The following is a 19,125-nucleotide window of genomic DNA, read 5'->3' on the forward strand; positions in this document are numbered from 1 at the left end:
AAATTTCGCCGTTCTCGTTGGATTCCGGCGCGTTTTCGATCGTTGGCCGCATTCGTGATGAGTCGGCCGTGGGGTCTCAGGGGGAGATATACAGGGGTTGGGGTGTGCGGAACGGTCGAGAAAAAGCAGGAAGCTGGACGGGTCGGAGGAGCATTTCGCAAAAAGGGGTGCAACACGAGGACTTCCCAGGGGGTCACCCATCCTAGTACTACTCTCGCCCAATCACGCTTAACTTCGGAGTTCTGATGGGATCCGGTGCATTAGTGCTGGTATGATCGCACCCGCTGAGATATGCGCGCTTTAACCTTTTATGCTCTAGCAGCGGAGCGACAGGTGGGACGTCGAATCTTCCGGGGGGCGTAACTTTGCGCACTGGTGGAGCCACGCCGCGAGCAGCCTATGCACGCGAAGCTCGCCGCGAGCTCCACGACGTGGACAACTGGGCTTGCCCCGTTGTGCCACATTTCGTGGCCCAAATTTCGCCGTTCTCGGTGGATTCCGGCGCGTTTTCGATCGTTGGCCGCATTCGTGATGAGTCGGCCGTGGGGTCTCAGGGGGAGATATACAGGGGTTGGGGTGTGCGGAACGGTCGAGAAAAAGCAGGAAGCTGGACGGGTCGGAGGAGCATTTCGCAAAAAGGGGTGCAACACGAGGACTTCCCAGGGGGTCACCCATCCTAGTACTACTCTCGCCCAAGCACGCTTCACTTCGGAGTTCTGATGGGATCCGGTGCATTAGTGCTGGTATGATCGCACCCGCTGAGATATGCGCGCTTTAACCTTTTATGCTCTAGCAGCGGAGCGACAGGTGGGACGTCGAATCTTCCGGGGGGCGTAACTTTGCGCACTGGTGGAGCCACGCCGCGAGCAGCCTATGCACGCGAAGCTCGCCGCGAGCTCCACGACGTGGACAACTGGGCTTGCCCCGTTGTGCCACATTTCGTGGCCCAAATTTCGCCGTTCTCGGTGGATTCCGGCGCGTTTTCGATCGTTGGCCGCATTCGTGATGAGTCGGCCGTGGGGTCTCAGGGGGAGATATACAGGGGTTGGGGTGTGCGGAACGGTCGAGAAAAAGCAGGAAGCTGGACGGGTCGGAGGAGCATTTCGCAAAAAGGGGTGCAACACGAGGACTTCCCAGGGGGTCACCCATCCTAGTACTACTCTCGCCCAAGCACGCTTAACTTCGGAGTTCTGATGGGATCCGGTGCATTAGTGCTGGTATGATCGCACCCGCTGAGATATGCGCGCTTTAACCTTTTATGCTCTAGCAGCGGAGCGACAGGTGGGACGTCGAATCTTCCGGGGGGCGTAACTTTGCGCACTGGTGGAGCCACGCCGCGAGCAGCCTATGCACGCGAAGCTCGCCGCGAGCTCCACGACGTGGACAACTGGGCTTGCCCCGTTGTGCCACATTTCGTGGCCCAAATTTCGCCGTTCTCGTTGGATTCCGGCGCGTTTTCGATCGTTGGCCGCATTCGTGATGAGTCGGCCGTGGGGTCTCAGGGGGAGATATACAGGGGTTGGGGTGTGCGGAACGGTCGAGAAAAAGCAGGAAGCTGGACGGGTCGGAGGAGCATTTCGCAAAAAGGGGTGCAACACGAGGACTTCCCAGGGGGTCACCCATCCTAGTACTACTCTCGCCCAAGCACGCTTCACTTCGGAGTTCTGATGGGATCCGGTGCATTAGTGCTGGTATGATCGCACCCGCTGAGATATGCGCGCTTTAACCTTTTATGCTCTAGCAGCGGAGCGACAGGTGGGACGTCGAATCTTCCGGGGGGCGTAACTTTGCGCACTGGTGGAGCCACGCCGCGAGCAGCCTATGCACGCGAAGCTCGCCGCGAGCTCCACGACGTGGACAACTGGGCTTGCCCCGTTGTGCCACATTTCGTGGCCCAAATTTCGCCGTTCTCGGTGGATTCCGGCGCGTTTTCGATCGTTGGCCGCATTCGTGATGAGTCGGCCGTGGGGTCTCAGGGGGAGATATACAGGGGTTGGGGTGTGCGGAACGGTCGAGAAAAAGCAGGAAGCTGGACGGGTCGGAGGAGCATTTCGCAAAAAGGGGTGCAACACGAGGACTTCCCAGGGGGTCACCCATCCTAGTACTACTCTCGCCCAAGCACGCTTAACTTCGGAGTTCTGATGGGATCCGGTGCATTAGTGCTGGTATGATCGCACCCGCTGAGATATGCGCGCTTTAACCTTTTATGCTCTAGCAGCGGAGCGACAGGTGGGACGTCGAATCTTCCGGGGGGCGTAACTTTGCGCACTGGTGGAGCCACGCCGCGAGCAGCCTATGCACGCGAAGCTCGCCGCGAGCTCCACGACGTGGACAACTGGGCTTGCCCCGTTGTGCCACATTTCGTGGCCCAAATTTCGCCGTTCTCGGTGGATTCCGGCGCGTTTTCGATCGTTGGCCGCATTCGTGATGAGTCGGCCGTGGGGTCTCAGGGGGAGATATACAGGGGTTGGGGTGTGCGGAACGGTCGAGAAAAAGCAGGAAGCTGGACGGGTCGGAGGAGCATTTCGCAAAAAGGGGTGCAACACGAGGACTTCCCAGGGGGTCACCCATCCTAGTACTACTCTCGCCCAAGCACGCTTAACTTCGGAGTTCTGATGGGATCCGGTGCATTAGTGCTGGTATGATCGCACCCGCTGAGATATGCGCGCTTTAACCTTTTATGCTCTAGCAGCGGAGCGACAGGTGGGACGTCGAATCTTCCGGGGGGCGTAACTTTGCGCACTGGTGGAGCCACGCCGCGAGCAGCCTATGCACGCGAAGCTCGCCGCGAGCTCCACGACGTGGACAACTGGGCTTGCCCCGTTGTGCCACATTTCGTGGCCCAAATTTCGCCGTTCTCGTTGGATTCCGGCGCGTTTTCGATCGTTGGCCGCATTCGTGATGAGTCGGCCGTGGGGTCTCAGGGGGAGATATACAGGGGTTGGGGTGTGCGGAACGGTCGAGAAAAAGCAGGAAGCTGGACGGGTCGGAGGAGCATTTCGCAAAAAGGGGTGCAACACGAGGACTTCCCAGGGGGTCACCCATCCTAGTACTACTCTCGCCCAATCACGCTTAACTTCGGAGTTCTGATGGGATCCGGTGCATTAGTGCTGGTATGATCGCACCCGCTGAGATATGCGCGCTTTAACCTTTTATGCTCTAGCAGCGGAGCGACAGGTGGGACGTCGAATCTTCCGGGGGGCGTAACTTTGCGCACTGGTGGAGCCACGCCGCGAGCAGCCTATGCACGCGAAGCTCGCCGCGAGCTCCACGACGTGGACAACTGGGCTTGCCCCGTTGTGCCACATTTCGTGGCCCAAATTTCGCCGTTCTCGGTGGATTCCGGCGCGTTTTCGATCGTTGGCCGCATTCGTGATGAGTCGGCCGTGGGGTCTCAGGGGGAGATATACAGGGGTTGGGGTGTGCGGAACGGTCGAGAAAAAGCAGGAAGCTGGACGGGTCGGAGGAGCATTTCGCAAAAAGGGGTGCAACACGAGGACTTCCCAGGGGGTCACCCATCCTAGTACTACTCTCGCCCAAGCACGCTTCACTTCGGAGTTCTGATGGGATCCGGTGCATTAGTGCTGGTATGATCGCACCCGCTGAGATATGCGCGCTTTAACCTTTTATGCTCTAGCAGCGGAGCGACAGGTGGGACGTCGAATCTTCCGGGGGGCGTAACTTTGCGCACTGGTGGAGCCACGCCGCGAGCAGCCTATGCACGCGAAGCTCGCCGCGAGCTCCACGACGTGGACAACTGGGCTTGCCCCGTTGTGCCACATTTCGTGGCCCAAATTTCGCCGTTCTCGGTGGATTCCGGCGCGTTTTCGATCGTTGGCCGCATTCGTGATGAGTCGGCCGTGGGGTCTCAGGGGGAGATATACAGGGGTTGGGGTGTGCGGAACGGTCGAGAAAAAGCAGGAAGCTGGACGGGTCGGAGGAGCATTTCGCAAAAAGGGGTGCAACACGAGGACTTCCCAGGGGGTCACCCATCCTAGTACTACTCTCGCCCAAGCACGCTTAACTTCGGAGTTCTGATGGGATCCGGTGCATTAGTGCTGGTATGATCGCACCCGCTGAGATATGCGCGCTTTAACCTTTTATGCTCTAGCAGCGGAGCGACAGGTGGGACGTCGAATCTTCCGGGGGGCGTAACTTTGCGCACTGGTGGAGCCACGCCGCGAGCAGCCTATGCACGCGAAGCTCGCCGCGAGCTCCACGACGTGGACAACTGGGCTTGCCCCGTTGTGCCACATTTCGTGGCCCAAATTTCGCCGTTCTCGTTGGATTCCGGCGCGTTTTCGATCGTTGGCCGCATTCGTGATGAGTCGGCCGTGGGGTCTCAGGGGGAGATATACAGGGGTTGGGGTGTGCGGAACGGTCGAGAAAAAGCAGGAAGCTGGACGGGTCGGAGGAGCATTTCGCAAAAAGGGGTGCAACACGAGGACTTCCCAGGGGGTCACCCATCCTAGTACTACTCTCGCCCAAGCACGCTTCACTTCGGAGTTCTGATGGGATCCGGTGCATTAGTGCTGGTATGATCGCACCCGCTGAGATATGCGCGCTTTAACCTTTTATGCTCTAGCAGCGGAGCGACAGGTGGGACGTCGAATCTTCCGGGGGGCGTAACTTTGCGCACTGGTGGAGCCACGCCGCGAGCAGCCTATGCACGCGAAGCTCGCCGCGAGCTCCACGACGTGGACAACTGGGCTTGCCCCGTTGTGCCACATTTCGTGGCCCAAATTTCGCCGTTCTCGGTGGATTCCGGCGCGTTTTCGATCGTTGGCCGCATTCGTGATGAGTCGGCCGTGGGGTCTCAGGGGGAGATATACAGGGGTTGGGGTGTGCGGAACGGTCGAGAAAAAGCAGGAAGCTGGACGGGTCGGAGGAGCATTTCGCAAAAAGGGGTGCAACACGAGGACTTCCCAGGGGGTCACCCATCCTAGTACTACTCTCGCCCAAGCACGCTTAACTTCGGAGTTCTGATGGGATCCGGTGCATTAGTGCTGGTATGATCGCACCCGCTGAGATATGCGCGCTTTAACCTTTTATGCTCTAGCAGCGGAGCGACAGGTGGGACGTCGAATCTTCCGGGGGGCGTAACTTTGCGCACTGGTGGAGCCACGCCGCGAGCAGCCTATGCACGCGAAGCTCGCCGCGAGCTCCACGACGTGGACAACTGGGCTTGCCCCGTTGTGCCACATTTCGTGGCCCAAATTTCGCCGTTCTCGTTGGATTCCGGCGCGTTTTCGATCGTTGGCCGCATTCGTGATGAGTCGGCCGTGGGGTCTCAGGGGGAGATATACAGGGGTTGGGGTGTGCGGAACGGTCGAGAAAAAGCAGGAAGCTGGACGGGTCGGAGGAGCATTTCGCAAAAAGGGGTGCAACACGAGGACTTCCCAGGGGGTCACCCATCCTAGTACTACTCTCGCCCAAGCACGCTTAACTTCGGAGTTCTGATGGGATCCGGTGCATTAGTGCTGGTATGATCGCACCCGCTGAGATATGCGCGCTTTAACCTTTTATGCTCTAGCAGCGGAGCGACAGGTGGGACGTCGAATCTTCCGGGGGGCGTAACTTTGCGCACTGGTGGAGCCACGCCGCGAGCAGCCTATGCACGCGAAGCTCGCCGCGAGCTCCACGACGTGGACAACTGGGCTTGCCCCGTTGTGCCACATTTCGTGGCCCAAATTTCGCCGTTCTCGTTGGATTCCGGCGCGTTTTCGATCGTTGGCCGCATTCGTGATGAGTCGGCCGTGGGGTCTCAGGGGGAGATATACAGGGGTTGGGGTGTGCGGAACGGTCGAGAAAAAGCAGGAAGCTGGACGGGTCGGAGGAGCATTTCGCAAAAAGGGGTGCAACACGAGGACTTCCCAGGGGGTCACCCATCCTAGTACTACTCTCGCCCAAGCACGCTTAACTTCGGAGTTCTGATGGGATCCGGTGCATTAGTGCTGGTATGATCGCACCCGCTGAGATATGCGCGCTTTAACCTTTTATGCTCTAGCAGCGGAGCGACAGGTGGGACGTCGAATCTTCCGGGGGGCGTAACTTTGCGCACTGGTGGAGCCACGCCGCGAGCAGCCTATGCACGCGAAGCTCGCCGCGAGCTCCACGACGTGGACAACTGGGCTTGCCCCGTTGTGCCACATTTCGTGGCCCAAATTTCGCCGTTCTCGTTGGATTCCGGCGCGTTTTCGATCGTTGGCCGCATTCGTGATGAGTCGGCCGTGGGGTCTCAGGGGGAGATATACAGGGGTTGGGGTGTGCGGAACGGTCGAGAAAAAGCAGGAAGCTGGACGGGTCGGAGGAGCATTTCGCAAAAAGGGGTGCAACACGAGGACTTCCCAGGGGGTCACCCATCCTAGTACTACTCTCGCCCAATCACGCTTAACTTCGGAGTTCTGATGGGATCCGGTGCATTAGTGCTGGTATGATCGCACCCGCTGAGATATGCGCGCTTTAACCTTTTATGCTCTAGCAGCGGAGCGACAGGTGGGACGTCGAATCTTCCGGGGGGCGTAACTTTGCGCACTGGTGGAGCCACGCCGCGAGCAGCCTATGCACGCGAAGCTCGCCGCGAGCTCCACGACGTGGACAACTGGGCTTGCCCCGTTGTGCCACATTTCGTGGCCCAAATTTCGCCGTTCTCGGTGGATTCCGGCGCGTTTTCGATCGTTGGCCGCATTCGTGATGAGTCGGCCGTGGGGACTCAGGGGGAGATATACAGGGGTTGGGGTGTGCGGAACGGTCGAGAAAAAGCAGGAAGCTGGACGGGTCGGAGGAGCATTTCGCAAAAAGGGGTGCAACACGAGGACTTCCCAGGGGGTCACCCATCCTAGTACTACTCTCGCCCAAGCACGCTTCACTTCGGAGTTCTGATGGGATCCGGTGCATTAGTGCTGGTATGATCGCACCCGCTGAGATATGCGCGCTTTAACCTTTTATGCTCTAGCAGCGGAGCGACAGGTGGGACGTCGAATCTTCCGGGGGGCGTAACTTTGCGCACTGGTGGAGCCACGCCGCGAGCAGCCTATGCACGCGAAGCTCGCCGCGAGCTCCACGACGTGGACAACTGGGCTTGCCCCGTTGTGCCACATTTCGTGGCCCAAATTTCGCCGTTCTCGGTGGATTCCGGCGCGTTTTCGATCGTTGGCCGCATTCGTGATGAGTCGGCCGTGGGGACTCAGGGGGAGATATACAGGGGTTGGGGTGTGCGGAACGGTCGAGAAAAAGCAGGAAGCTGGACGGGTCGGAGGAGCATTTCGCAAAAAGGGGTGCAACACGAGGACTTCCCAGGGGGTCACCCATCCTAGTACTACTCTCGCCCAAGCACGCTTAACTTCGGAGTTCTGATGGGATCCGGTGCATTAGTGCTGGTATGATCGCACCCGCTGAGATATGCGCGCTTTAACCTTTTATGCTCTAGCAGCGGAGCGACAGGTGGGACGTCGAATCTTCCGGGGGGCGTAACTTTGCGCACTGGTGGAGCCACGCCGCGAGCAGCCTATGCACGCGAAGCTCGCCGCGAGCTCCACGACGTGGACAACTGGGCTTGCCCCGTTGTGCCACATTTCGTGGCCCAAATTTCGCCGTTCTCGTTGGATTCCGGCGCGTTTTCGATCGTTGGCCGCATTCGTGATGAGTCGGCCGTGGGGTCTCAGGGGGAGATATACAGGGGTTGGGGTGTGCGGAACGGTCGAGAAAAAGCAGGAAGCTGGACGGGTCGGAGGAGCATTTCGCAAAAAGGGGTGCAACACGAGGACTTCCCAGGGGGTCACCCATCCTAGTACTACTCTCGCCCAAGCACGCTTCACTTCGGAGTTCTGATGGGATCCGGTGCATTAGTGCTGGTATGATCGCACCCGCTGAGATATGCGCGCTTTAACCTTTTATGCTCTAGCAGCGGAGCGACAGGTGGGACGTCGAATCTTCCGGGGGGCGTAACTTTGCGCACTGGTAGAGCCACGCCGCGAGCAGCCTATGCACGCGAAGCTCGCCGCGAGCTCCACGACGTGGACAACTGGGCTTGCCCCGTTGTGCCACATTTCGTGGCCCAAATTTCGCCGTTCTCGGTGGATTCCGGCGCGTTTTCGATCGTTGGCCGCATTCGTGATGAGTCGGCCGTGGGGTCTCAGGGGGAGATATACAGGGGTTGGGGTGTGCGGAACGGTCGAGAAAAAGCAGGAAGCTGGACGGGTCGGAGGAGCATTTCGCAAAAAGGGGTGCAACACGAGGACTTCCCAGGGGGTCACCCATCCTAGTACTACTCTCGCCCAAGCACGCTTAACTTCGGAGTTCTGATGGGATCCGGTGCATTAGTGCTGGTATGATCGCACCCGCTGAGATATGCGCGCTTTAACCTTTTATGCTCTAGCAGCGGAGCGACAGGTGGGACGTCGAATCTTCCGGGGGGCGTAACTTTGCGCACTGGTGGAGCCACGCCGCGAGCAGCCTATGCACGCGAAGCTCGCCGCGAGCTCCACGACGTGGACAACTGGGCTTGCCCCGTTGTGCCACATTTCGTGGCCCAAATTTCGCCGTTCTCGGTGGATTCCGGCGCGTTTTCGATCGTTGGCCGCATTCGTGATGAGTCGGCCGTGGGGACTCAGGGGGAGATATACAGGGGTTGGGGTGTGCGGAACGGTCGAGAAAAAGCAGGAAGCTGGACGGGTCGGAGGAGCATTTCGCAAAAAGGGGTGCAACACGAGGACTTCCCAGGGGGTCACCCATCCTAGTACTACTCTCGCCCAAGCACGCTTCACTTCGGAGTTCTGATGGGATCCGGTGCATTAGTGCTGGTATGATCGCACCCGCTGAGATATGCGCGCTTTAACCTTTTATGCTCTAGCAGCGGAGCGACAGGTGGGACGTCGAATCTTCCGGGGGGCGTAACTTTGCGCACTGGTGGAGCCACGCCGCGAGCAGCCTATGCACGCGAAGCTCGCCGCGAGCTCCACGACGTGGACAACTGGGCTTGCCCCGTTGTGCCACATTTCGTGGCCCAAATTTCGCCGTTCTCGGTGGATTCCGGCGCGTTTTCGATCGTTGGCCGCATTCGTGATGAGTCGGCCGTGGGGACTCAGGGGGAGATATACAGGGGTTGGGGTGTGCGGAACGGTCGAGAAAAAGCAGGAAGCTGGACGGGTCGGAGGAGCATTTCGCAAAAAGGGGTGCAACACGAGGACTTCCCAGGGGGTCACCCATCCTAGTACTACTCTCGCCCAAGCACGCTTAACTTCGGAGTTCTGATGGGATCCGGTGCATTAGTGCTGGTATGATCGCACCCGCTGAGATATGCGCGCTTTAACCTTTTATGCTCTAGCAGCGGAGCGACAGGTGGGACGTCGAATCTTCCGGGGGGCGTAACTTTGCGCACTGGTGGAGCCACGCCGCGAGCAGCCTATGCACGCGAAGCTCGCCGCGAGCTCCACGACGTGGACAACTGGGCTTGCCCCGTTGTGCCACATTTCGTGGCCCAAATTTCGCCGTTCTCGTTGGATTCCGGCGCGTTTTCGATCGTTGGCCGCATTCGTGATGAGTCGGCCGTGGGGTCTCAGGGGGAGATATACAGGGGTTGGGGTGTGCGGAACGGTCGAGAAAAAGCAGGAAGCTGGACGGGTCGGAGGAGCATTTCGCAAAAAGGGGTGCAACACGAGGACTTCCCAGGGGGTCACCCATCCTAGTACTACTCTCGCCCAAGCACGCTTCACTTCGGAGTTCTGATGGGATCCGGTGCATTAGTGCTGGTATGATCGCACCCGCTGAGATATGCGCGCTTTAACCTTTTATGCTCTAGCAGCGGAGCGACAGGTGGGACGTCGAATCTTCCGGGGGGCGTAACTTTGCGCACTGGTAGAGCCACGCCGCGAGCAGCCTATGCACGCGAAGCTCGCCGCGAGCTCCACGACGTGGACAACTGGGCTTGCCCCGTTGTGCCACATTTCGTGGCCCAAATTTCGCCGTTCTCGGTGGATTCCGGCGCGTTTTCGATCGTTGGCCGCATTCGTGATGAGTCGGCCGTGGGGTCTCAGGGGGAGATATACAGGGGTTGGGGTGTGCGGAACGGTCGAGAAAAAGCAGGAAGCTGGACGGGTCGGAGGAGCATTTCGCAAAAAGGGGTGCAACACGAGGACTTCCCAGGGGGTCACCCATCCTAGTACTACTCTCGCCCAAGCACGCTTAACTTCGGAGTTCTGATGGGATCCGGTGCATTAGTGCTGGTATGATCGCACCCGCTGAGATATGCGCGCTTTAACCTTTTATGCTCTAGCAGCGGAGCGACAGGTGGGACGTCGAATCTTCCGGGGGGCGTAACTTTGCGCACTGGTGGAGCCACGCCGCGAGCAGCCTATGCACGCGAAGCTCGCCGCGAGCTCCACGACGTGGACAACTGGGCTTGCCCCGTTGTGCCACATTTCGTGGCCCAAATTTCGCCGTTCTCGTTGGATTCCGGCGCGTTTTCGATCGTTGGCCGCATTCGTGATGAGTCGGCCGTGGGGTCTCAGGGGGAGATATACAGGGGTTGGGGTGTGCGGAACGGTCGAGAAAAAGCAGGAAGCTGGACGGGTCGGAGGAGCATTTCGCAAAAAGGGGTGCAACACGAGGACTTCCCAGGGGGTCACCCATCCTAGTACTACTCTCGCCCAAGCACGCTTAACTTCGGAGTTCTGATGGGATCCGGTGCATTAGTGCTGGTATGATCGCACCCGCTGAGATATGCGCGCTTTAACCTTTTATGCTCTAGCAGCGGAGCGACAGGTGGGACGTCGAATCTTCCGGGGGGCGTAACTTTGCGCACTGGTGGAGCCACGCCGCGAGCAGCCTATGCACGCGAAGCTCGCCGCGAGCTCCACGACGTGGACAACTGGGCTTGCCCCGTTGTGCCACATTTCGTGGCCCAAATTTCGCCGTTCTCGTTGGATTCCGGCGCGTTTTCGATCGTTGGCCGCATTCGTGATGAGTCGGCCGTGGGGTCTCAGGGGGAGATATACAGGGGTTGGGGTGTGCGGAACGGTCGAGAAAAAGCAGGAAGCTGGACGGGTCGGAGGAGCATTTCGCAAAAAGGGGTGCAACACGAGGACTTCCCAGGGGGTCACCCATCCTAGTACTACTCTCGCCCAATCACGCTTAACTTCGGAGTTCTGATGGGATCCGGTGCATTAGTGCTGGTATGATCGCACCCGCTGAGATATGCGCGCTTTAACCTTTTATGCTCTAGCAGCGGAGCGACAGGTGGGACGTCGAATCTTCCGGGGGGCGTAACTTTGCGCACTGGTGGAGCCACGCCGCGAGCAGCCTATGCACGCGAAGCTCGCCGCGAGCTCCACGACGTGGACAACTGGGCTTGCCCCGTTGTGCCACATTTCGTGGCCCAAATTTCGCCGTTCTCGGTGGATTCCGGCGCGTTTTCGATCGTTGGCCGCATTCGTGATGAGTCGGCCGTGGGGACTCAGGGGGAGATATACAGGGGTTGGGGTGTGCGGAACGGTCGAGAAAAAGCAGGAAGCTGGACGGGTCGGAGGAGCATTTCGCAAAAAGGGGTGCAACACGAGGACTTCCCAGGGGGTCACCCATCCTAGTACTACTCTCGCCCAAGCACGCTTCACTTCGGAGTTCTGATGGGATCCGGTGCATTAGTGCTGGTATGATCGCACCCGCTGAGATATGCGCGCTTTAACCTTTTATGCTCTAGCAGCGGAGCGACAGGTGGGACGTCGAATCTTCCGGGGGGCGTAACTTTGCGCACTGGTGGAGCCACGCCGCGAGCAGCCTATGCACGCGAAGCTCGCCGCGAGCTCCACGACGTGGACAACTGGGCTTGCCCCGTTGTGCCACATTTCGTGGCCCAAATTTCGCCGTTCTCGGTGGATTCCGGCGCGTTTTCGATCGTTGGCCGCATTCGTGATGAGTCGGCCGTGGGGACTCAGGGGGAGATATACAGGGGTTGGGGTGTGCGGAACGGTCGAGAAAAAGCAGGAAGCTGGACGGGTCGGAGGAGCATTTCGCAAAAAGGGGTGCAACACGAGGACTTCCCAGGGGGTCACCCATCCTAGTACTACTCTCGCCCAAGCACGCTTAACTTCGGAGTTCTGATGGGATCCGGTGCATTAGTGCTGGTATGATCGCACCCGCTGAGATATGCGCGCTTTAACCTTTTATGCTCTAGCAGCGGAGCGACAGGTGGGACGTCGAATCTTCCGGGGGGCGTAACTTTGCGCACTGGTGGAGCCACGCCGCGAGCTCCACGACGTGGACAACTGGGCTTGCCCCGTTGTGCCACATTTCGTGGCCCAAATTTCGCCGTTCTCGTTGGATTCCGGCGCGTTTTCGATCGTTGGCCGCATTCGTGATGAGTCGGCCGTGGGGTCTCAGGGGGAGATATACAGGGGTTGGGGTGTGCGGAACGGTCGAGAAAAAGCAGGAAGCTGGACGGGTCGGAGGAGCATTTCGCAAAAAGGGGTGCAACACGAGGACTTCCCAGGGGGTCACCCATCCTAGTACTACTCTCGCCCAATCACGCTTAACTTCGGAGTTCTGATGGGATCCGGTGCATTAGTGCTGGTATGATCGCACCCGCTGAGATATGCGCGCTTTAACCTTTTATGCTCTAGCAGCGGAGCGACAGGTGGGACGTCGAATCTTCCGGGGGGCGTAACTTTGCGCACTGGTGGAGCCACGCCGCGAGCAGCCTATGCACGCGAAGCTCGCCGCGAGCTCCACGACGTGGACAACTGGGCTTGCCCCGTTGTGCCACATTTCGTGGCCCAAATTTCGCCGTTCTCGGTGGATTCCGGCGCGTTTTCGATCGTTGGCCGCATTCGTGATGAGTCGGCCGTGGGGTCTCAGGGGGAGATATACAGGGGTTGGGGTGTGCGGAACGGTCGAGAAAAAGCAGGAAGCTGGACGGGTCGGAGGAGCATTTCGCAAAAAGGGGTGCAACACGAGGACTTCCCAGGGGGTCACCCATCCTAGTACTACTCTCGCCCAAGCACGCTTCACTTCGGAGTTCTGATGGGATCCGGTGCATTAGTGCTGGTATGATCGCACCCGCTGAGATATGCGCGCTTTAACCTTTTATGCTCTAGCAGCGGAGCGACAGGTGGGACGTCGAATCTTCCGGGGGGCGTAACTTTGCGCACTGGTGGAGCCACGCCGCGAGCAGCCTATGCACGCGAAGCTCGCCGCGAGCTCCACGACGTGGACAACTGGGCTTGCCCCGTTGTGCCACATTTCGTGGCCCAAATTTCGCCGTTCTCGGTGGATTCCGGCGCGTTTTCGATCGTTGGCCGCATTCGTGATGAGTCGGCCGTGGGGTCTCAGGGGGAGATATACAGGGGTTGGGGTGTGCGGAACGGTCGAGAAAAAGCAGGAAGCTGGACGGGTCGGAGGAGCATTTCGCAAAAAGGGGTGCAACACGAGGACTTCCCAGGGGGTCACCCATCCTAGTACTACTCTCGCCCAAGCACGCTTAACTTCGGAGTTCTGATGGGATCCGGTGCATTAGTGCTGGTATGATCGCACCCGCTGAGATATGCGCGCTTTAACCTTTTATGCTCTAGCAGCGGAGCGACAGGTGGGACGTCGAATCTTCCGGGGGGCGTAACTTTGCGCACTGGTGGAGCCACGCCGCGAGCAGCCTATGCACGCGAAGCTCGCCGCGAGCTCCACGACGTGGACAACTGGGCTTGCCCCGTTGTGCCACATTTCGTGGCCCAAATTTCGCCGTTCTCGTTGGATTCCGGCGCGTTTTCGATCGTTGGCCGCATTCGTGATGAGTCGGCCGTGGGGTCTCAGGGGGAGATATACAGGGGTTGGGGTGTGCGGAACGGTCGAGAAAAAGCAGGAAGCTGGACGGGTCGGAGGAGCATTTCGCAAAAAGGGGTGCAACACGAGGACTTCCCAGGGGGTCACCCATCCTAGTACTACTCTCGCCCAATCACGCTTAACTTCGGAGTTCTGATGGGATCCGGTGCATTAGTGCTGGTATGATCGCACCCGCTGAGATATGCGCGCTTTAACCTTTTATGCTCTAGCAGCGGAGCGACAGGTGGGACGTCGAATCTTCCGGGGGGCGTAACTTTGCGCACTGGTGGAGCCACGCCGCGAGCAGCCTATGCACGCGAAGCTCGCCGCGAGCTCCACGACGTGGACAACTGGGCTTGCCCCGTTGTGCCACATTTCGTGGCCCAAATTTCGCCGTTCTCGTTGGATTCCGGCGCGTTTTCGATCGTTGGCCGCATTCGTGATGAGTCGGCCGTGGGGTCTCAGGGGGAGATATACAGGGGTTGGGGTGTGCGGAACGGTCGAGAAAAAGCAGGAAGCTGGACGGGTCGGAGGAGCATTTCGCAAAAAGGGGTGCAACACGAGGACTTCCCAGGGGGTCACCCATCCTAGTACTACTCTCGCCCAATCACGCTTAACTTCGGAGTTCTGATGGGATCCGGTGCATTAGTGCTGGTATGATCGCACCCGCTGAGATATGCGCGCTTTAACCTTTTATGCTCTAGCAGCGGAGCGACAGGTGGGACGTCGAATCTTCCGGGGGGCGTAACTTTGCGCACTGGTGGAGCCACGCCGCGAGCAGCCTATGCACGCGAAGCTCGCCGCGAGCTCCACGACGTGGACAACTGGGCTTGCCCCGTTGTGCCACATTTCGTGGCCCAAATTTCGCCGTTCTCGTTGGATTCCGGCGCGTTTTCGATCGTTGGCCGCATTCGTGATGAGTCGGCCGTGGGGTCTCAGGGGGAGATATACAGGGGTTGGGGTGTGCGGAACGGTCGAGAAAAAGCAGGAAGCTGGACGGGTCGGAGGAGCATTTCGCAAAAAGGGGTGCAACACGAGGACTTCCCAGGGGGTCACCCATCCTAGTACTACTCTCGCCCAATCACGCTTAACTTCGGAGTTCTGATGGGATCCGGTGCATTAGTGCTGGTATGATCGCACCCGCTGAGATATGCGCGCTTTAACCTTTTATGCTCTAGCAGCGGAGCGACAGGTGGGACGTCGAATCTTCCGGGGGGCGTAACTTTGCGCACTGGTGGAGCCACGCCGCGAGCAGCCTATGCACGCGAAGCTCGCCGCGAGCTCCACGACGTGGACAACTGGGCTTGCCCCGTTGTGCCACATTTCGTGGCCCAAATTTCGCCGTTCTCGGTGGATTCCGGCGCGTTTTCGATCGTTGGCCGCATTCGTGATGAGTCGGCCGTGGGGACTCAGGGGGAGATATACAGGGGTTGGGGTGTGCGGAACGGTCGAGAAAAAGCAGGAAGCTGGACGGGTCGGAGGAGCATTTCGCAAAAAGGGGTGCAACACGAGGACTTCCCAGGGGGTCACCCATCCTAGTACTACTCTCGCCCAAGCACGCTTAACTTCGGAGTTCTGATGGGATCCGGTGCATTAGTGCTGGTATGATCGCACCCGCTGAGATATGCGCGCTTTAACCTTTTATGCTCTAGCAGCGGAGCGACAGGTGGGACGTCGAATCTTCCGGGGGGCGTAACTTTGCGCACTGGTGGAGCCACGCCGCGAGCTCCACGACGTGGACAACTGGGCTTGCCCCGTTGTGCCACATTTCGTGGCCCAAATTTCGCCGTTCTCGTTGGATTCCGGCGCGTTTTCGATCGTTGGCCGCATTCGTGATGAGTCGGCCGTGGGGTCTCAGGGGGAGATATACAGGGGTTGGGGTGTGCGGAACGGTCGAGAAAAAGCAGGAAGCTGGACGGGTCGGAGGAGCATTTCGCAAAAAGGGGTGCAACACGAGGACTTCCCAGGGGGTCACCCATCCTAGTACTACTCTCGCCCAATCACGCTTAACTTCGGAGTTCTGATGGGATCCGGTGCATTAGTGCTGGTATGATCGCACCCGCTGAGATATGCGCGCTTTAACCTTTTATGCTCTAGCAGCGGAGCGACAGGTGGGACGTCGAATCTTCCGGGGGGCGTAACTTTGCGCACTGGTGGAGCCACGCCGCGAGCAGCCTATGCACGCGAAGCTCGCCGCGAGCTCCACGACGTGGACAACTGGGCTTGCCCCGTTGTGCCACATTTCGTGGCCCAAATTTCGCCGTTCTCGGTGGATTCCGGCGCGTTTTCGATCGTTGGCCGCATTCGTGATGAGTCGGCCGTGGGGTCTCAGGGGGAGATATACAGGGGTTGGGGTGTGCGGAACGGTCGAGAAAAAGCAGGAAGCTGGACGGGTCGGAGGAGCATTTCGCAAAAAGGGGTGCAACACGAGGACTTCCCAGGGGGTCACCCATCCTAGTACTACTCTCGCCCAAGCACGCTTCACTTCGGAGTTCTGATGGGATCCGGTGCATTAGTGCTGGTATGATCGCACCCGCTGAGATATGCGCGCTTTAACCTTTTATGCTCTAGCAGCGGAGCGACAGGTGGGACGTCGAATCTTCCGGGGGGCGTAACTTTGCGCACTGGTGGAGCCACGCCGCGAGCAGCCTATGCACGCGAAGCTCGCCGCGAGCTCCACGACGTGGACAACTGGGCTTGCCCCGTTGTGCCACATTTCGTGGCCCAAATTTCGCCGTTCTCGGTGGATTCCGGCGCGTTTTCGATCGTTGGCCGCATTCGTGATGAGTCGGCCGTGGGGTCTCAGGGGGAGATATACAGGGGTTGGGGTGTGCGGAACGGTCGAGAAAAAGCAGGAAGCTGGACGGGTCGGAGGAGCATTTCGCAAAAAGGGGTGCAACACGAGGACTTCCCAGGGGGTCACCCATCCTAGTACTACTCTCGCCCAAGCACGCTTAACTTCGGAGTTCTGATGGGATCCGGTGCATTAGTGCTGGTATGATCGCACCCGCTGAGATATGCGCGCTTTAACCTTTTATGCTCTAGCAGCGGAGCGACAGGTGGGACGTCGAATCTTCCGGGGGGCGTAACTTTGCGCACTGGTGGAGCCACGCCGCGAGCAGCCTATGCACGCGAAGCTCGCCGCGAGCTCCACGACGTGGACAACTGGGCTTGCCCCGTTGTGCCACATTTCGTGGCCCAAATTTCGCCGTTCTCGTTGGATTCCGGCGCGTTTTCGATCGTTGGCCGCATTCGTGATGAGTCGGCCGTGGGGTCTCAGGGGGAGATATACAGGGGTTGGGGTGTGCGGAACGGTCGAGAAAAAGCAGGAAGCTGGACGGGTCGGAGGAGCATTTCGCAAAAAGGGGTGCAACACGAGGACTTCCCAGGGGGTCACCCATCCTAGTACTACTCTCGCCCAATCACGCTTAACTTCGGAGTTCTGATGGGATCCGGTGCATTAGTGCTGGTATGATCGCACCCGCTGAGATATGCGCGCTTTAACCTTTTATGCTCTAGCAGCGGAGCGACAGGTGGGACGTCGAATCTTCCGGGGGGCGTAACTTTGCGCACTGGTGGAGCCACGCCGCGAGCAGCCTATGCACGCGAAGCTCGCCGCGAGCTCCACGACGTGGACAACTGGGCTTGCCCCGTTGTGCCACATTTCGTGGCCCAAATTTCGCCGTTCTCGTTGGATTCCGGCGCGTTTTCGATCGTTGGCCGCATTCGTGATGAGTCGGCCGTGGGGTCTCAGGGGGAGATATACAGGGGTTGGGGTGTGCGGAACGGTCGAGAAAAAGCAGGAAGCTGGACGGGTCGGAGGAGCATTTCGCAAAAAGGGGTGCAACACGAGGACTTCCCAGGGGGTCACCCATCCTAGTACTACTCTCGCCCAATCACGCTTAACTTCGGAGTTCTGATGGGATCCGGTGCATTAGTGCTGGTATGATCGCACCCGCTGAGATATGCGCGCTTTAACCTTTTATGCTCTAGCAGCGGAGCGACAGGTGGGACGTCGAATCTTCCGGGGGGCGTAACTTTGCGCACTGGTGGAGCCACGCCGCGAGCAGCCTATGCACGCGAAGCTCGCCGCGAGCTCCACGACGTGGACAACTGGGCTTGCCCCGTTGTGCCACATTTCGTGGCCCAAATTTCGCCGTTCTCGTTGGATTCCGGCGCGTTTTCGATCGTTGGCCGCATTCGTGATGAGTCGGCCGTGGGGTCTCAGGGGGAGATATACAGGGGTTGGGGTGTGCGGAACGGTCGAGAAAAAGCAGGAAGCTGGACGGGTCGGAGGAGCATTTCGCAAAAAGGGGTGCAACACGAGGACTTCCCAGGGGGTCACCCATCCTAGTACTACTCTCGCCCAATCACGCTTAACTTCGGAGTTCTGATGGGATCCGGTGCATTAGTGCTGGTATGATCGCACCCGCTGAGATATGCGCGCTTTAACCTTTTATGCTCTAGCAGCGGAGCGACAGGTGGGACGTCGAATCTTCCGGGGGGCGTAACTTTGCGCACTGGTGGAGCCACGCCGCGAGCAGCCTATGCACGCGAAGCTCGCCGCGAGCTCCACGACGTGGACAACTGGGCTTGCCCCGTTGTGCCACATTTCGTGGCCCAAATTTCGCCGTTCTCGGTGGATTCCGGCGCGTTTTCGATCGTTGGCCGCATTCGTGATGAGTCGGCCGTGGGGTCTCAGGGGGAGATATACAGGGGTTGGGGTGTGCGGAACGGTCGAGAAAAAGCAGGAAGCTGGACGGGTCGGAGGAGCATTTCGCAAAAAGGGGTGCAACACGAGGACTTCCCAGGGGGTCACCCATCCTAGTACTACTCTCGCCCAAGCACGCTTCACTTCGGAGTTCTGATGGGATCCGGTGCATTAGTGCTGGTATGATCGCACCCGCTGAGATATGCGCGCTTTAACCTTTTATGCTCTAGCAGCGGAGCGACAGGTGGGACGTCGAATCTTCCGGGGGGCGTAACTTTGCGCACTGGTGGAGCCACGCCGCGAGCAGCCTATGCACGCGAAGCTCGCCGCGAGCTCCACGACGTGGACAACTGGGCTTGCCCCGTTGTGCCACATTTCGTGGCCCAAATTTCGCCGTTCTCGGTGGATTCCGGCGCGTTTTCGATCGTTGGCCGCATTCGTGATGAGTCGGCCGTGGGGTCTCAGGGGGAGATATACAGGGGTTGGGGTGTGCGGAACGGTCGAGAAAAAGCAGGAAGCTGGACGGGTCGGAGGAGCATTTCGCAAAAAGGGGTGCAACACGAGGACTTCCCAGGGGGTCACCCATCCTAGTACTACTCTCGCCCAAG

At 59.1% G+C, this 19,125-nt stretch overlaps 40 non-coding genes across 40 annotated transcripts; all 40 read right to left on the bottom strand.

The window, feature by feature from the left end:
* Positions 1 to 164: 164 nt before the first annotated feature.
* Positions 165 to 283, bottom strand: LOC148785951 (5S ribosomal RNA). Its single transcript, XR_016061958.1, has one exon. It is a non-coding gene; the product is annotated as a 5S ribosomal RNA (ribosomal RNA).
* A 355-nt stretch (positions 284 to 638) lies between these two features.
* On the bottom strand, positions 639 to 757 carry LOC148785952 (5S ribosomal RNA). The gene has a single exon (XR_016068231.1). It is a non-coding gene; the product is annotated as a 5S ribosomal RNA (ribosomal RNA).
* A 355-nt stretch (positions 758 to 1,112) lies between these two features.
* LOC148785953 (5S ribosomal RNA) lies at positions 1,113 to 1,231 on the bottom strand. The gene has a single exon (XR_016062396.1). It is a non-coding gene; the product is annotated as a 5S ribosomal RNA (ribosomal RNA).
* Positions 1,232 to 1,586: 355 nt separating this feature from the next.
* On the bottom strand, positions 1,587 to 1,705 carry LOC148785954 (5S ribosomal RNA). The gene has a single exon (XR_016068232.1). It is a non-coding gene; the product is annotated as a 5S ribosomal RNA (ribosomal RNA).
* Positions 1,706 to 2,060: 355 nt separating this feature from the next.
* On the bottom strand, positions 2,061 to 2,179 carry LOC148785955 (5S ribosomal RNA). Its single transcript, XR_016062397.1, has one exon. It is a non-coding gene; the product is annotated as a 5S ribosomal RNA (ribosomal RNA).
* A 355-nt stretch (positions 2,180 to 2,534) lies between these two features.
* On the bottom strand, positions 2,535 to 2,653 carry LOC148785956 (5S ribosomal RNA). The gene has a single exon (XR_016062399.1). It is a non-coding gene; the product is annotated as a 5S ribosomal RNA (ribosomal RNA).
* A 355-nt stretch (positions 2,654 to 3,008) lies between these two features.
* LOC148785957 (5S ribosomal RNA) lies at positions 3,009 to 3,127 on the bottom strand. The gene has a single exon (XR_016061959.1). It is a non-coding gene; the product is annotated as a 5S ribosomal RNA (ribosomal RNA).
* A 355-nt stretch (positions 3,128 to 3,482) lies between these two features.
* On the bottom strand, positions 3,483 to 3,601 carry LOC148785958 (5S ribosomal RNA). Its single transcript, XR_016068233.1, has one exon. It is a non-coding gene; the product is annotated as a 5S ribosomal RNA (ribosomal RNA).
* Positions 3,602 to 3,956: 355 nt separating this feature from the next.
* On the bottom strand, positions 3,957 to 4,075 carry LOC148785959 (5S ribosomal RNA). The gene has a single exon (XR_016062400.1). It is a non-coding gene; the product is annotated as a 5S ribosomal RNA (ribosomal RNA).
* A 355-nt stretch (positions 4,076 to 4,430) lies between these two features.
* LOC148785960 (5S ribosomal RNA) lies at positions 4,431 to 4,549 on the bottom strand. The gene has a single exon (XR_016068234.1). It is a non-coding gene; the product is annotated as a 5S ribosomal RNA (ribosomal RNA).
* Positions 4,550 to 4,904: 355 nt separating this feature from the next.
* On the bottom strand, positions 4,905 to 5,023 carry LOC148785961 (5S ribosomal RNA). Its single transcript, XR_016062401.1, has one exon. It is a non-coding gene; the product is annotated as a 5S ribosomal RNA (ribosomal RNA).
* Positions 5,024 to 5,378: 355 nt separating this feature from the next.
* Positions 5,379 to 5,497, bottom strand: LOC148785962 (5S ribosomal RNA). Its single transcript, XR_016062402.1, has one exon. It is a non-coding gene; the product is annotated as a 5S ribosomal RNA (ribosomal RNA).
* Positions 5,498 to 5,852: 355 nt separating this feature from the next.
* On the bottom strand, positions 5,853 to 5,971 carry LOC148785963 (5S ribosomal RNA). Its single transcript, XR_016062403.1, has one exon. It is a non-coding gene; the product is annotated as a 5S ribosomal RNA (ribosomal RNA).
* A 355-nt stretch (positions 5,972 to 6,326) lies between these two features.
* LOC148785964 (5S ribosomal RNA) lies at positions 6,327 to 6,445 on the bottom strand. The gene has a single exon (XR_016061960.1). It is a non-coding gene; the product is annotated as a 5S ribosomal RNA (ribosomal RNA).
* Positions 6,446 to 6,800: 355 nt separating this feature from the next.
* LOC148785965 (5S ribosomal RNA) lies at positions 6,801 to 6,919 on the bottom strand. The gene has a single exon (XR_016068235.1). It is a non-coding gene; the product is annotated as a 5S ribosomal RNA (ribosomal RNA).
* Positions 6,920 to 7,274: 355 nt separating this feature from the next.
* LOC148785966 (5S ribosomal RNA) lies at positions 7,275 to 7,393 on the bottom strand. The gene has a single exon (XR_016062405.1). It is a non-coding gene; the product is annotated as a 5S ribosomal RNA (ribosomal RNA).
* Positions 7,394 to 7,748: 355 nt separating this feature from the next.
* LOC148785967 (5S ribosomal RNA) lies at positions 7,749 to 7,867 on the bottom strand. Its single transcript, XR_016068236.1, has one exon. It is a non-coding gene; the product is annotated as a 5S ribosomal RNA (ribosomal RNA).
* A 355-nt stretch (positions 7,868 to 8,222) lies between these two features.
* Positions 8,223 to 8,341, bottom strand: LOC148785968 (5S ribosomal RNA). The gene has a single exon (XR_016062406.1). It is a non-coding gene; the product is annotated as a 5S ribosomal RNA (ribosomal RNA).
* Positions 8,342 to 8,696: 355 nt separating this feature from the next.
* On the bottom strand, positions 8,697 to 8,815 carry LOC148785969 (5S ribosomal RNA). The gene has a single exon (XR_016068238.1). It is a non-coding gene; the product is annotated as a 5S ribosomal RNA (ribosomal RNA).
* Positions 8,816 to 9,170: 355 nt separating this feature from the next.
* Positions 9,171 to 9,289, bottom strand: LOC148785970 (5S ribosomal RNA). The gene has a single exon (XR_016062407.1). It is a non-coding gene; the product is annotated as a 5S ribosomal RNA (ribosomal RNA).
* Positions 9,290 to 9,644: 355 nt separating this feature from the next.
* Positions 9,645 to 9,763, bottom strand: LOC148785971 (5S ribosomal RNA). The gene has a single exon (XR_016068239.1). It is a non-coding gene; the product is annotated as a 5S ribosomal RNA (ribosomal RNA).
* Positions 9,764 to 10,118: 355 nt separating this feature from the next.
* Positions 10,119 to 10,237, bottom strand: LOC148785972 (5S ribosomal RNA). The gene has a single exon (XR_016062408.1). It is a non-coding gene; the product is annotated as a 5S ribosomal RNA (ribosomal RNA).
* Positions 10,238 to 10,592: 355 nt separating this feature from the next.
* LOC148785973 (5S ribosomal RNA) lies at positions 10,593 to 10,711 on the bottom strand. The gene has a single exon (XR_016062409.1). It is a non-coding gene; the product is annotated as a 5S ribosomal RNA (ribosomal RNA).
* Positions 10,712 to 11,066: 355 nt separating this feature from the next.
* LOC148785974 (5S ribosomal RNA) lies at positions 11,067 to 11,185 on the bottom strand. Its single transcript, XR_016061961.1, has one exon. It is a non-coding gene; the product is annotated as a 5S ribosomal RNA (ribosomal RNA).
* A 355-nt stretch (positions 11,186 to 11,540) lies between these two features.
* Positions 11,541 to 11,659, bottom strand: LOC148785975 (5S ribosomal RNA). Its single transcript, XR_016068240.1, has one exon. It is a non-coding gene; the product is annotated as a 5S ribosomal RNA (ribosomal RNA).
* A 355-nt stretch (positions 11,660 to 12,014) lies between these two features.
* LOC148785976 (5S ribosomal RNA) lies at positions 12,015 to 12,133 on the bottom strand. The gene has a single exon (XR_016062411.1). It is a non-coding gene; the product is annotated as a 5S ribosomal RNA (ribosomal RNA).
* Positions 12,134 to 12,459: 326 nt separating this feature from the next.
* On the bottom strand, positions 12,460 to 12,578 carry LOC148785977 (5S ribosomal RNA). The gene has a single exon (XR_016061962.1). It is a non-coding gene; the product is annotated as a 5S ribosomal RNA (ribosomal RNA).
* A 355-nt stretch (positions 12,579 to 12,933) lies between these two features.
* On the bottom strand, positions 12,934 to 13,052 carry LOC148785978 (5S ribosomal RNA). The gene has a single exon (XR_016068241.1). It is a non-coding gene; the product is annotated as a 5S ribosomal RNA (ribosomal RNA).
* A 355-nt stretch (positions 13,053 to 13,407) lies between these two features.
* On the bottom strand, positions 13,408 to 13,526 carry LOC148785979 (5S ribosomal RNA). Its single transcript, XR_016062412.1, has one exon. It is a non-coding gene; the product is annotated as a 5S ribosomal RNA (ribosomal RNA).
* Positions 13,527 to 13,881: 355 nt separating this feature from the next.
* LOC148785980 (5S ribosomal RNA) lies at positions 13,882 to 14,000 on the bottom strand. The gene has a single exon (XR_016061963.1). It is a non-coding gene; the product is annotated as a 5S ribosomal RNA (ribosomal RNA).
* Positions 14,001 to 14,355: 355 nt separating this feature from the next.
* Positions 14,356 to 14,474, bottom strand: LOC148785981 (5S ribosomal RNA). Its single transcript, XR_016061964.1, has one exon. It is a non-coding gene; the product is annotated as a 5S ribosomal RNA (ribosomal RNA).
* A 355-nt stretch (positions 14,475 to 14,829) lies between these two features.
* LOC148785982 (5S ribosomal RNA) lies at positions 14,830 to 14,948 on the bottom strand. Its single transcript, XR_016061965.1, has one exon. It is a non-coding gene; the product is annotated as a 5S ribosomal RNA (ribosomal RNA).
* A 355-nt stretch (positions 14,949 to 15,303) lies between these two features.
* On the bottom strand, positions 15,304 to 15,422 carry LOC148785983 (5S ribosomal RNA). Its single transcript, XR_016062413.1, has one exon. It is a non-coding gene; the product is annotated as a 5S ribosomal RNA (ribosomal RNA).
* Positions 15,423 to 15,748: 326 nt separating this feature from the next.
* Positions 15,749 to 15,867, bottom strand: LOC148785984 (5S ribosomal RNA). The gene has a single exon (XR_016061966.1). It is a non-coding gene; the product is annotated as a 5S ribosomal RNA (ribosomal RNA).
* Positions 15,868 to 16,222: 355 nt separating this feature from the next.
* On the bottom strand, positions 16,223 to 16,341 carry LOC148785985 (5S ribosomal RNA). Its single transcript, XR_016068242.1, has one exon. It is a non-coding gene; the product is annotated as a 5S ribosomal RNA (ribosomal RNA).
* Positions 16,342 to 16,696: 355 nt separating this feature from the next.
* Positions 16,697 to 16,815, bottom strand: LOC148785986 (5S ribosomal RNA). The gene has a single exon (XR_016062414.1). It is a non-coding gene; the product is annotated as a 5S ribosomal RNA (ribosomal RNA).
* A 355-nt stretch (positions 16,816 to 17,170) lies between these two features.
* Positions 17,171 to 17,289, bottom strand: LOC148785987 (5S ribosomal RNA). Its single transcript, XR_016061967.1, has one exon. It is a non-coding gene; the product is annotated as a 5S ribosomal RNA (ribosomal RNA).
* Positions 17,290 to 17,644: 355 nt separating this feature from the next.
* On the bottom strand, positions 17,645 to 17,763 carry LOC148785988 (5S ribosomal RNA). Its single transcript, XR_016061969.1, has one exon. It is a non-coding gene; the product is annotated as a 5S ribosomal RNA (ribosomal RNA).
* A 355-nt stretch (positions 17,764 to 18,118) lies between these two features.
* LOC148785989 (5S ribosomal RNA) lies at positions 18,119 to 18,237 on the bottom strand. Its single transcript, XR_016061970.1, has one exon. It is a non-coding gene; the product is annotated as a 5S ribosomal RNA (ribosomal RNA).
* A 355-nt stretch (positions 18,238 to 18,592) lies between these two features.
* On the bottom strand, positions 18,593 to 18,711 carry LOC148785990 (5S ribosomal RNA). Its single transcript, XR_016068243.1, has one exon. It is a non-coding gene; the product is annotated as a 5S ribosomal RNA (ribosomal RNA).
* Positions 18,712 to 19,125: the final 414 nt, after the last annotated feature.

Source organism: Sesamum indicum, linkage group LG10 (assembly GCF_026168435.1).
Source record: "Sesamum indicum cultivar Baizhima isolate 11 linkage group LG10, ASM2616843v1, whole genome shotgun sequence".
Classification (NCBI taxonomy): Eukaryota; Viridiplantae; Streptophyta; class Magnoliopsida; order Lamiales; family Pedaliaceae; genus Sesamum; species Sesamum indicum.